The sequence below is a fragment of the Rhinopithecus roxellana genome, chromosome 8 (assembly GCF_007565055.1).
Source record: "Rhinopithecus roxellana isolate Shanxi Qingling chromosome 8, ASM756505v1, whole genome shotgun sequence".
Classification (NCBI taxonomy): Eukaryota; Metazoa; Chordata; class Mammalia; order Primates; family Cercopithecidae; genus Rhinopithecus; species Rhinopithecus roxellana.
Genome location: NC_044556.1, coordinates 75,917,255 through 75,928,502, shown reverse-complemented (window position 1 = coordinate 75,928,502; position 11,248 = coordinate 75,917,255). Strand labels below are relative to the sequence as shown.

Here is an 11,248-nt window from a genome sequence, read left to right as displayed (position 1 = left end):
GATGACCAGACTCTGTGGAAACTAATTACAGCCCAGCTCACCTGACTCATCTGTTCCTTCCTTCTCCATTCTTGCATATGCTGTTGTGGTCAGGTCATCTCTTTGACTGTCAGAGGCTAGTTTATGATTTCCTTTCTGAGTACAACCTCCCCACTGAGGCACCTCCCTTCCCCCTAAGTGCACATGTAAGTGTGCACACACGCACATGTGCACACACACACGTCATTTCAAAACTGAAATATACCACAAACAGTCATTGGCCAAACTTTCCTCTTAGGCCCCTTATAAAGTTTAGACTCTGCAAAATAGGTGTGGATTTCCATTCTAACCATTCATGATATCTATTTATTCACATTGCAGTTACACCCTAGCAGTGTCTTCCTTTCCCTTTTCTCTCCAAAGGAAAAATTAAGTTACTTTGAACATATGCTGTCACCATCCTTAGGAAACACTTGGCACCCAGTTTGGGCGTGATACTATATGCTGGGGCTCTGAGTGTGACCTCTAAAATACTGGGGGAAGAGAAGGTTTTATTCCTCAAGTAGGGGTTGGGGGAACAAGAGCTTTCTTTAAAGAGAGCACAGCTAGGGAAGAATTCAGATGAGGGTAACTATAATTTGGCTGTAAGATGTGGGACTGGATAGCACAGATTAGGACATCAAATAGATCACTAAGTTCTCACTGAAGTGATATTAGTGTTAAGACTAAAATAATTTGATGAGAACTAAAGCATGTAATTAAGTAAATTTGGATGAAGGAGTTCTGAAATCACTTAATTGTTAAGTAGTTTTAGGGAGTGTTTTTTTTCTCCTTTCTTTGTTGAGAGCAGTGTTTCTTCAGCCCACCTATCATGGAAATTTGGAGGACTCAGCTGCCCCTTTCTCCCTAGAACTAAAGAAAGTTCAGGGGCTAAGATCACCAATTAGCATCAGAGAATTCTGCAAGAAACACCAAATCTTAATGTGTTCAAAATTGGATTTACATTGTCCATGTCCATACCCCTCAAATGTCCTCTCTCCTCTATCCCCATCCCAGATAATTGCATCACCACACTTCTTCTCACCCAGGCTCGAGAATACTTCACAGTCATTCTCAAATACCTCCTGTGAGATAGCTTTCATACCTCTTTCCAATTCTTTATCCTCCCTACTCTGGTTCAGATTTTCACTGTCAGTGAGATCATGGACCACTAGAGATGGAGGAGGCTACAGAAATTACTTGTTACCCCTCTTCCATTTTACAGACACACATCTGAGTAGTCATTCCTCCTCTTAAAATACTTCGATGGGTCTTTGTGGCATTCAGAATGAACTTCAGAGTCCCTGTTATGACATAAAAAGACCTTCATGAGCTGGCCCTACATGCTTCTCCTAGCATATCTTCATTTATATTCTGGACTACAGCCACATCCACTGTTTCTGAAACTGCTGTGCTTTCATGCTTCTGGGCCTTTGCCCATGCAGTACACTCTTCTTGGATCTCTTCCCACCCTTGGCATCCTGGCTTAGTCTTATGCTTCCTTCAGGGTTCAGGGTAAGCATGACCTTCTTTTGGAATAGAATGTTAGGTGCAGCTTCACTGTAGTCTCTTAACACAATGTACACATCTGTATATTGAACCCACTAGGATATAACTGTCCTCTTTCTCTCCCTGTAAATTTTGGATTCATGAAAGGCACCAATTTTTTTTCTATGAATTACTTTTCTTTTCTATTGTAATAGTTATATATTAATGTCAAAACTGCTGATAAACTCTTTGGCAACTGAACTCCTTAAGAAACTTGCCCTAAAAAGTTTATTCTTCATGATTAAGCTGAAAGATAATCCTTCTACTACTACAATTTTACGTATTGTTTTTTCCCAATTCTTGTCCTTTGATGTGATATTAAACTCTGTGTTGTTCTTAGAAGTAATGAGCATTGGCTCATTAGGATTGTTTTCAGAGGCTTTTGACCTTTTGATCATGAATATGTCTATCAATCTGAGATGCCTATGAAGGCCCTGAGTTGATGATGCTTCACACTGCAGTGATTGAACACATATCTAGTGATGGGATGACTGATTTCCTTCATCTTTCTTATAACAAAATGCTCCTAACATTCTTCATGTTCTTTACTAATTATTATGGATATCTAAAAATTAATAAGAAATATCAGGATTAATAGAATTTATAAAGTATTGTAGCTTATAGCAAATATTCAAATAGTGGAAATGCCAGGTAACATTATTAGATTCCATTTGGATCTCCTAGGGAGCTCCCAACAGCTCTACACAGAATCACTTGTTGAAATTCCCAATCTAATTTTTTTTTTTTTTGCTTTCCAAATTTGTTATTTCTTGGAACATTCTTCATTAAATTTGCATGAAATGCATACTCAGTATACATTTATTAATATTTATTTTATTTGCTATAATGACTCATTATTACAGTAGACAGGGCCATGGAATACATACTTAACCACATGGTATGTTAGTCCATTTGCATTGCTATAAAGGAATACCTGAGACTTAGTAATTTATAAAGAAAAGAGGTTTGGCTGGGCATGGTGGCTCATGCCTGAAATTCCAGCACTTTGGATGGCCAAGGCAGGGGGATTTCTTGAGCTCAGGAGTTCGAGACCAGCCTAGGCAACATGGCAAAACCCTGTCTCTACTAAAAGTACAAAAATTAGCCAGGCATGATGGTGCATGCCTGTAGTCCCAGATACTTGTGGGGTTGAGGCGAAAGGATGGCTTGAGACTGGGAGATCAAGGCTGCAGTGAGTCATGATTATGCCACTGTACTCCAGCCTTGGTGACAGAGCAAGACCCTGTCTTAAAAAATAAATAAATAAATAAAAGATATTTGTTTTGCTCATGGTTCTGCAGACTGTACAAGCATGGTGCCAGCATCTGCCAAGCTTCTGGTGAGAGTCTCGGGGAGGCTTACGTAACAGAAGGCAAAGGGAGAGCCGGCAGTGTCACACGGTGAAAGAGGGAGCAAGATAGAGGAAGGAGGTGTTAACATGCATACGCTGTATACATTTATTAATATTTACTTTATTTGCTATAATAACTCATTATTAACAGTAGACAGGACCATGGAACATACACTTACCACATAGTGTGTTAGTCCATTTGCATTGCTGTAAAGAAATACCTGAGACCTAGTAATGTATACAGAAAAGAAGTATGGCTGGGCATGATCTCATGTGATAACTTAGAACTTACTCATTACAAAAGGACAGCACCAAGACATTCATGAAGGATCTGTTCCCATGACCCAAATGCCTCCCACTAGGTCCACCTCCAATTTTGGAGGTCACATTTCAACATGAGATTTGGAGGGGACAGAACATTCACACTATATCACATGCCAACAGCTCTAAGCAAGGCAGACTGAATAGACTGTAACCACTTGTCTCCTACCTGCTGGTTTCTTGGTTCCCAGAAATGTCACCCTTAATGGTCAACTTCACATATCAGCATTTCCTGCTTTTGCTTTTGATTTGGTGTTACTGGATTCCTTGGAGTCACTAACATCTTTATGTTGATCACACAACAGGCAGATTGGTACCGCCATAAATTCATGAGTAACAACCTCAAATGGTACTCTATACTGCAGGCAATTACTACTTTAGGAAGCTGGATTTCCCATTTTCTGAAACCACTCTTTTTCTCTCTCCATAACTGTCCACATCTCCTTCACTCCATTTTCATATAACAACTTTGTCACCAATTTTGAAAGCTTCAGTAAGACAACAGTAGTCAAGAGGCAGGAATGCCACATTCCCATCCCCAAATTTACAAACCTACCTTCCTTTGCACCATTTTCTTCTTTTTCCCTGTTGGTACAACAACAACAACAAAACATTTTTCCTATAAAATCCCGTCATCCACGTGTGCTCTGAATCTCATCTCACCAGCTCTATCCCTGCAACCTTCTCTCCTGCATCGTCATTTTGACCTTTCTCCTAAAATAATTCCCATCAGCTTTTTAAAATCTGCTCTCAGTTACCACACATCCAACTGCTTGTTAACTAATTTGTTAAAAATTACTTGAAAGTTAGCAGCTCGCTAACTTCCGAAATTTGGTTATTATTTACCCGGCTATCTCTTTGTCCTTGAGTGTAATTCCATTACTATCATTTTACTGAAGTTTTGGGGGAGTGGAGGTTGGTGAATATGTTCAACTTGTTGTCTTTAATCAGACATCCCTATTTACTCTTCAACTCATTTCCATCTGGCTACTTTCTCCATGACTCCCCTAAAACAGCTTGTGCTAAGGTCATTAATGAACTCCTGTTTGCCAAATCCTATAGACTCTCTGAATTCTTCTCTAACTTGTCTTTCTATAACATCCAACGCAGCTGACCACTTTCAGTTTTTTTAAAAAAACTATTTTCTCTTGAATTCCATGACATAAAATTCTCTTGCTTCTTTAATCTCTCTCTCCTGAACCCTCAATTATCCTTAGTGGCTCTTTCTTCAACTGACTTTTAAATGCTGGTTCTTTTTCCCTTACCTGGCTCCTAAATGTTGGGAGTTACTTGCAGTTTTGTGCTGAGTCTTCCTCGCTATATACACTCTCTCTGCTTGCTCTCTTCCATCCACACAGCTTTTAGCTATAGGTCGATGAGTCCAAAATTTAGGTCTTTGTCTTTAGATACATCTTTTGAACTTCAGACCTGTAGATGCCTACATGATCTCTGCTTTCTATGAGTCACAAATATCTCAAACTTAACATGTCTTAACTCTTTTTTTTCTCTGTTCTCTCCAAATACTTCCCCCCTTCATCTTCCTTGAATCAGTAAATGTTACTTTTTCCTACCAGTTGATTGAGGAAATATTATTTCCCATCACCAAGTCTTGGAGATTCTATCTCCAAATTATATCCTACATCTGTCCTCTTCTCTTGACATCTACTTAGCCCAAGCCATCATCCACTTATTAGCTGTTTGTCCTTGAGGCAGTTTAAACTTTATAATTCTCAGTAATTATATCTATAAAATAGAGATGACAATAATAGCACATAACTTACAGAGTTATTGTGAAGATTACATGAGATAATACATGAAGAGTGCTGAGTATACTATAAGCACTCAATAAATGCTAACTATGATAATGCTCACCGTCATCACTTCCATATGTTACTGTAGTACAGCCTCCTCCTCACTGGTCCTCCACTTCCACTCCGCCCTCTTCAATCTCTTCTCCACAGGGCAGTTAAAGTAAACTTTGAGGAATATCAATCTGATGCCTTCCTTAAAATGCTTGCATATCCTCCCAGTGATCTTAGGATAACTTTATTCCTTTACAGGAATAAACTTCATTGACTATTCATTCACATGTTCATTCATTCAACTATATATTGAATATCTACTATATATCCAGCCCCTTATTAGGTGTTGGGAATACAAAAATAACAAAAGTCACAATTAGTTCCTGCCCTTGTGGAGTTTACAAGCTAATTATGGGCACAAATATAAAATAAGCAAATAAAATCTGGTAAATATGAATTCGAGTAAATGCTTAATATAGTTTATAGATGCTGCAAATCTGGATTGTTGCCTGCTTCTAATACTTTATCTCATGTCCCCTCCCCCTGTTTATCATATTGTGACCAGACTGGTCTGAAAAATATTTCATTTCCTCCTGCAACATCATGTTTGCAAATGCTATACCCGCTACTTGAAATGATTTTATTTTTCAACTGATTAGTTCTTATTCATGCTTCAGATTTCAGCTTAAATGTCACCTTCTCAAAGTCTTTCCCAGATTTACCAATTTAAATTCGAATCTCCCACCCAATTATTCTTTTCATAGCACCTGTATTTATTTTTCACTTCAGACAGGTAATGTGCTGATGTCATAAAAAGGTTTGAGAGAGTCATCACATCCCACATGTAAGTGCAAAACCCCAATCATCACACTTATGAACTAGAAAAGGATCTTTTTTTTTTTTTTTTTTGAGACAGAGTCTCGCTCTGTCACCCAGGCTGGAGTGCAGTGGCCGGATCTCAGCTCACTGTAAGCTCCGCCTCCCAGTTTCATGCCATTCTCCTGCCTCAACCTCCCGGGTAGCTGGGACTACAGGCGCCCGCCACCTCGTCCGGCTAATTTTTTGTATCTTTTAGTAGAGACGGGGTTTCACCGTGTTAGCCAGGATGGTCTCGATCTCCTGACCTCGTGATCCGCCAGTCTCAGCCTCCCAAAGTGCTGGGATTATAGGCTTGAGCCACCGCGCCCGGCCAAAAGGATCTTATAGCACTTGTATTTTTATTTCTTTGTAGTAGTGGTTTTTTTTCCCCTCCAAATTATACCCACCACCTAGAGAAGTTCCTGGCAGGACATTAGCATTCAAAAATGTTTATTCAATGAATTAGGAGGTATTTGACATCATATTTTGCAATAAGTAAAAGCTCAATAAGGATTTGTTAAACCATTTAATACTTTTCAGAGATAAATTATTACCTTAGCTTTTCCTAGCCAAATTCAAGATCATTTTCTTGGTCTTCATTGTAAGAGTAAGAAAAACAAGGCTAGATCTTTGGATGTTAAAGGATGAACCTAATGAGAGGGTGACTTTGGCAGTATGTCAACATAATGCAAAATCTGCTCCTTAGATTTGTAGGTTTAAAAACTCAAATTGATCAATTTACTCCATAATGTTAACGCTCTGGGAGAAGTAATTCAATCCAATAAAATTCATTAGAGAAAGAGTTATCAACCCCAATACAAAACAGTTAAGTCATAATGGAAGAAAGTTTGGAATTCCAGCAACTGTAAAATTTTGTCCATAGTTTGGAAGAGTAATTTTATGAAATATCCTACATAATAGACTCTAAAAATAGATTATTATTCCATAAAAAGGACATTTCTATTTAATTCAATATAAATATCCAACAGAATGGAAATGAACTGTGTTAGAAAAACATTCATGGTTACTTGATAAAGTGCCTTTTCCTATTGGATAGTTCTAAATAAACCCTGACAAACTCTTACTAAACCCTTCTTTCCTCCATTGTTGACAGAAAAATTATTACCTCATTTGTTTCATACCTGATATTTCCAAGATTACATCTTTAAAAAAAAAAAAAACCCCACAATTTTATGGTAGTTGTTTATTGATTATCATAGGAAAGGTGCTGCTGAGGACTTCCACTTCCAGGAATGCTGGACTGGGTCATTCAGACAAACTCTCCTGCCATTTGCAGTGGAGAGCCAAAAAGATAGTGAAGAATTTGGCCAGCACTAAGGACACAGGCCTGGATCAAGGTGAGGACAGAGGTCTGGTGTGTTGTGTCCAACATTTGAGGCCAGCCACTTTTCCTCTGGAGACATTTGTCTATTCCAAAATGGGTGGCTGAGATGCTGAGAGGCTGAGTGGTACTTCTGATAGCTTAAGAGAACAGGGAGAACAGGCATTGGAGTTCAGGGTCCACCAATGAATGTGCTCTAGTGAGCCACGCTCACTGCAGGTTGGGACCTCAGAGAGTTGCACCGCAGGAGTGAGAATGAACTCTTCCAACTCTGGCGTGGGGACTAGCTGTGCTGGACTTACGTAAGTTACAGTGATGTCTATGCACTCTGTGAGATAGGTAAGGGTTATTGAGAATAATTTTGTCTACATTTTGTACTTAACTTCGGTATTGATTTCAAACCTGACTCCTGAATCAGCAACAACTGCAAACAACTCCAGATTAATAGATTTTTGGTTTATTGTATGATTTAACAGGGCCATCTTTAGGGTTTTAGAACACGGCCAAGTCATTATGACATCTACTCCAATACCTCAGGATTCACGAATGAAGTCCTCCAATTGAATACAGAGAAATGCCATAGGAATAGGATGAGAATACTTCACTTCGTGTAAGGAAGGAATTTTAGGAGGTCAGACGGGCAGAGAAGTTAAAAGAGTGGCAGCTGCTAAAGCAAAGAGAAGGCTATTCATTCTCTGAGAGCTATTTATAGTTTCTTAGGAATTCTTGAATTCATTTTATGAGGAAATCATAAAAGTTTCAGTGAGCTTAGGGGAATATGTTTGTGCCTTGTTTTCATCTGGTAAACATCCTCAAAATTTATAAACAAAATAGAGACAAAGATAATCCAAGTCAAAACAAAATAGAAAATATATTTGAAATGCCTGCTTTTCTGTTCTTGAATGTCTCATTCAGGCTTAGAGATGTAAGATAAGCACAGATACTTACCCATCCAGTAATTATACACTTTGCCAAATACGTAAGTCCTGCTTTGTAGCCTTCGCCACATAACTAAGAGCACAAGTCACTCTTTTTCTAAGCTCTAATGGGATGGTAAAGAGGACAGAAAAAAAGTTTTTCTTTTTGTAGTTGTAACTAGCATTTAAAATGCTTTTCTTTTTTTTTTTTTTTTCTGAGACGGAATCTCACTCTGTCTCCCAGGCTGGAGTGCAGTGGGGCAATCTCGGCTCACTGCAAGCTCCGCCTCCTGGGTGCACACCATTCTCCTGCCTCAGTCTCCCGAGTAGCTGGGACTACAGGCACCTGCCACCACACCTGGCTAATTTTTTGTATTTTTAGTAGAGACAGGGTTTCACCGTATTAGCCAGGATGGTCTCGATCTCCTGACCTTGTGATCCAGCCTCCCAAAGAGCTGGGATTACAGGCGTGAGACACTGCGCCCGGCCAGATTTTTTTTTTTTTTTTTCATTATACTTTAAGTTCTGGGATACATGTGCAGAACGTGCAGTTTTGTTACATAGGTATGCATGTGCCATGGTGGTTTGCTGCACCTATCAACCCATCATCTACATTAGTTATTTCTCCTAATGCTATCCCTCCCCTTACACCCCACCCCGACAGGCCCCGGTGTGTGATGTTCCCCTTCCTGTGCCCCTATGTTCTCATTGTTCAACTCACCATGAGTGAGAACACATGGTGTTTGGTTTTCTGTTCTTGTGTTAGTTTGCTGAGAATGATGGTTTCCAACTTCATCCATGCCCCTGCAAAGGACATGAACTCATTCTTTTTTATGGCTGCATAGTATTCCATGGTGTACATGTGCCACATTTATCCAATCTATCATTGATGGGCATTTGGGTTGGTTCCAAGTCTTTGCTATTGTGAATAGTGCTGCAATAAACATGTGTGCATGTGTATTTATAGTAGCATGATTTAAATCCTTTTGGTATATACCCAGTAATGGGATTGTTGGTCAAATGGTATTTCTAGTTCTAGATCCTTGAGGAATTGCCACACTGTCTTCCACAATGGTTGAACTAATTTACACTCCCACCAACAGTGTAAAACGTTCCTATTTCCCCACATTCTCCCCAACATCTGTAAAACAGATTTTTTTTTAAAGATGATAGGGACCTAATGACTTCTAGCACTATTCCTCATTATGCAAAAGACTACCTCCATTACTAATTTCTTTATATTATAGCTTCCCTTTTCATTCTTGTTAGGTTTTCAACGTAAGTTTATTTTGCAACAATATCCATCCTTTTTCAGTCTGAGTTCTTTCCTCTAGGACCTCAGAGAATAAATCTAATTCATCTTTTATACATTTCCCAAAATTTGAAGTTAGCTATCATGTCAATCTCTTTTTCTTCCCCCCTCATTTCTTCAGCCTCCACGATGGCCATCAAACCTGGTTTTCACCACATTTTACAGGTAAAACCCACATCCAAACCTCCAGTGCAACATGACCAACATTAAGACTATTGTAGCTGGGCACGGTGGCTCACACCTGTAATTCCAGCACTTTGGGAAGCCGAGGTGGGCGGTTCACGAGGTCTGGAGATCAAGACCATCCTGGCTAACATGGTGAAACCCCGTCTCTACTAAAAATACAAAAAATTAGCTGGGTGTGACGGCGGGTACCTGTAGTCCCAGCGACTTGGGAGGCTGAGGATGGAAAATGGTGTGAACCCAGGAGGTGGAGCTTGCAGTGAGCCCAGATCGCCCCACAGCACTCCAGCCGCCTGCGCGACACAGCAACACTCTGTCTCAAAAGAAAAAAAAAAAAAAAGACTATTGCTTCCTTTTCACTGCTCTTTCAAGTACTAAGATGTAGCTATTTTTGCAACCTAAGCCATAGCACTCTATTGGGATCAGAATTAGAATTAAGTACCATTGCTACATCTTTTGTCAAAACAACTATAAAGCCAGGTTTTCCCTCATGCTGAATTCACATAATGGATTGTTTAGAACTCAAGGGCAGGACTTCACATTTAGGAATATTCAATGTTAGGCGTTTTCGGCTTGTTGAGATTTTTGAATTGTCATTCATTGTTCTATAAGCCTTCTCTGGATTTACATTATGTGTAAATTTAATGACTATTAAGTGGTGAGTGAAAATGAATTGCATGAGGCTAAGGACATAAAACTGGTATAAGCCATAAGAGATCTCTTGCAAGTTGATTAATGGTTCATTTAAACAACCATAGTGATAGGCACGATTCCGAAACTTTTTTTTTTTTAATCATGCATTAGTATTGCCTGGGGGCTTATTAAAATTGATTGTTGGGTTTCACCAATTTCTGATTTCCTTCTGAGCATTTGCATTTCTAACAAGTTCCCAGGTAATGTGATGACCAACTTTGAGAAGCATTGCTTTATGGGCACAATTAAGTATTCAATAAGCTTCCATCACACAACCCAAGCAATTCTTTATGAACCTTGCAACGTGAGGTTTGGCTTGACTTATTCTTATGTTGGATGTATGCTGACCCCCAGAGATATATTTTATGTGGCTGTACAATTTGATTAGATATCATCAGTTCCACTTCCTTAATTTTTGAGCTTTCAATGAGAAAGAATGGGTAAGTAGTTTAGTTTAGGTAGGGAACCTGAACTCTGGCCAATTCTAATAGCCACAGTGTTGCTTCAAATAGATGTTTAAATGTTGACACTACCAAAGATGAAATAAACTCTCCCATAGTGATGTTGCTATTTTCAAACAGATCTAAGTTCACAAAGATTGCAGTCTATTATAAAAGAAATATTAAGCCTTTCCACATTGACAATTTGTCAGCAACAAATATTGAATTACAACTTGCAGGATTTGATTTAGAAAAAAATTTAGTCAATGAATGGGAATTTCAAATGCCTTTCGGTGTTAAGGAGAAATACCTTAGTTTCTCCTATCTCATTCACTGAGTCTGCCTAAATGGTGATATTTGGCAGATTTTGGTAAAGATGTGGTAAGCTTTTGATAATATGTATATTGAGTAAAATAGCTGTTCACTGGCCCTCTGCCCTGATCCCAAAATAAACTCAAACAAC

At 39.0% G+C, this 11,248-nt stretch overlaps 1 non-coding gene across 1 annotated transcript; it reads right to left on the bottom strand.

The window, feature by feature from the left end:
• Window positions 1-5,823: 5,823 nt before the first annotated feature.
• On the bottom strand, window positions 5,824-5,930 carry LOC115899484. Its single transcript, XR_004059183.1, has one exon. It is a non-coding gene; the product is annotated as a small nucleolar RNA U13 (small nucleolar RNA).
• Window positions 5,931-11,248: the final 5,318 nt, after the last annotated feature.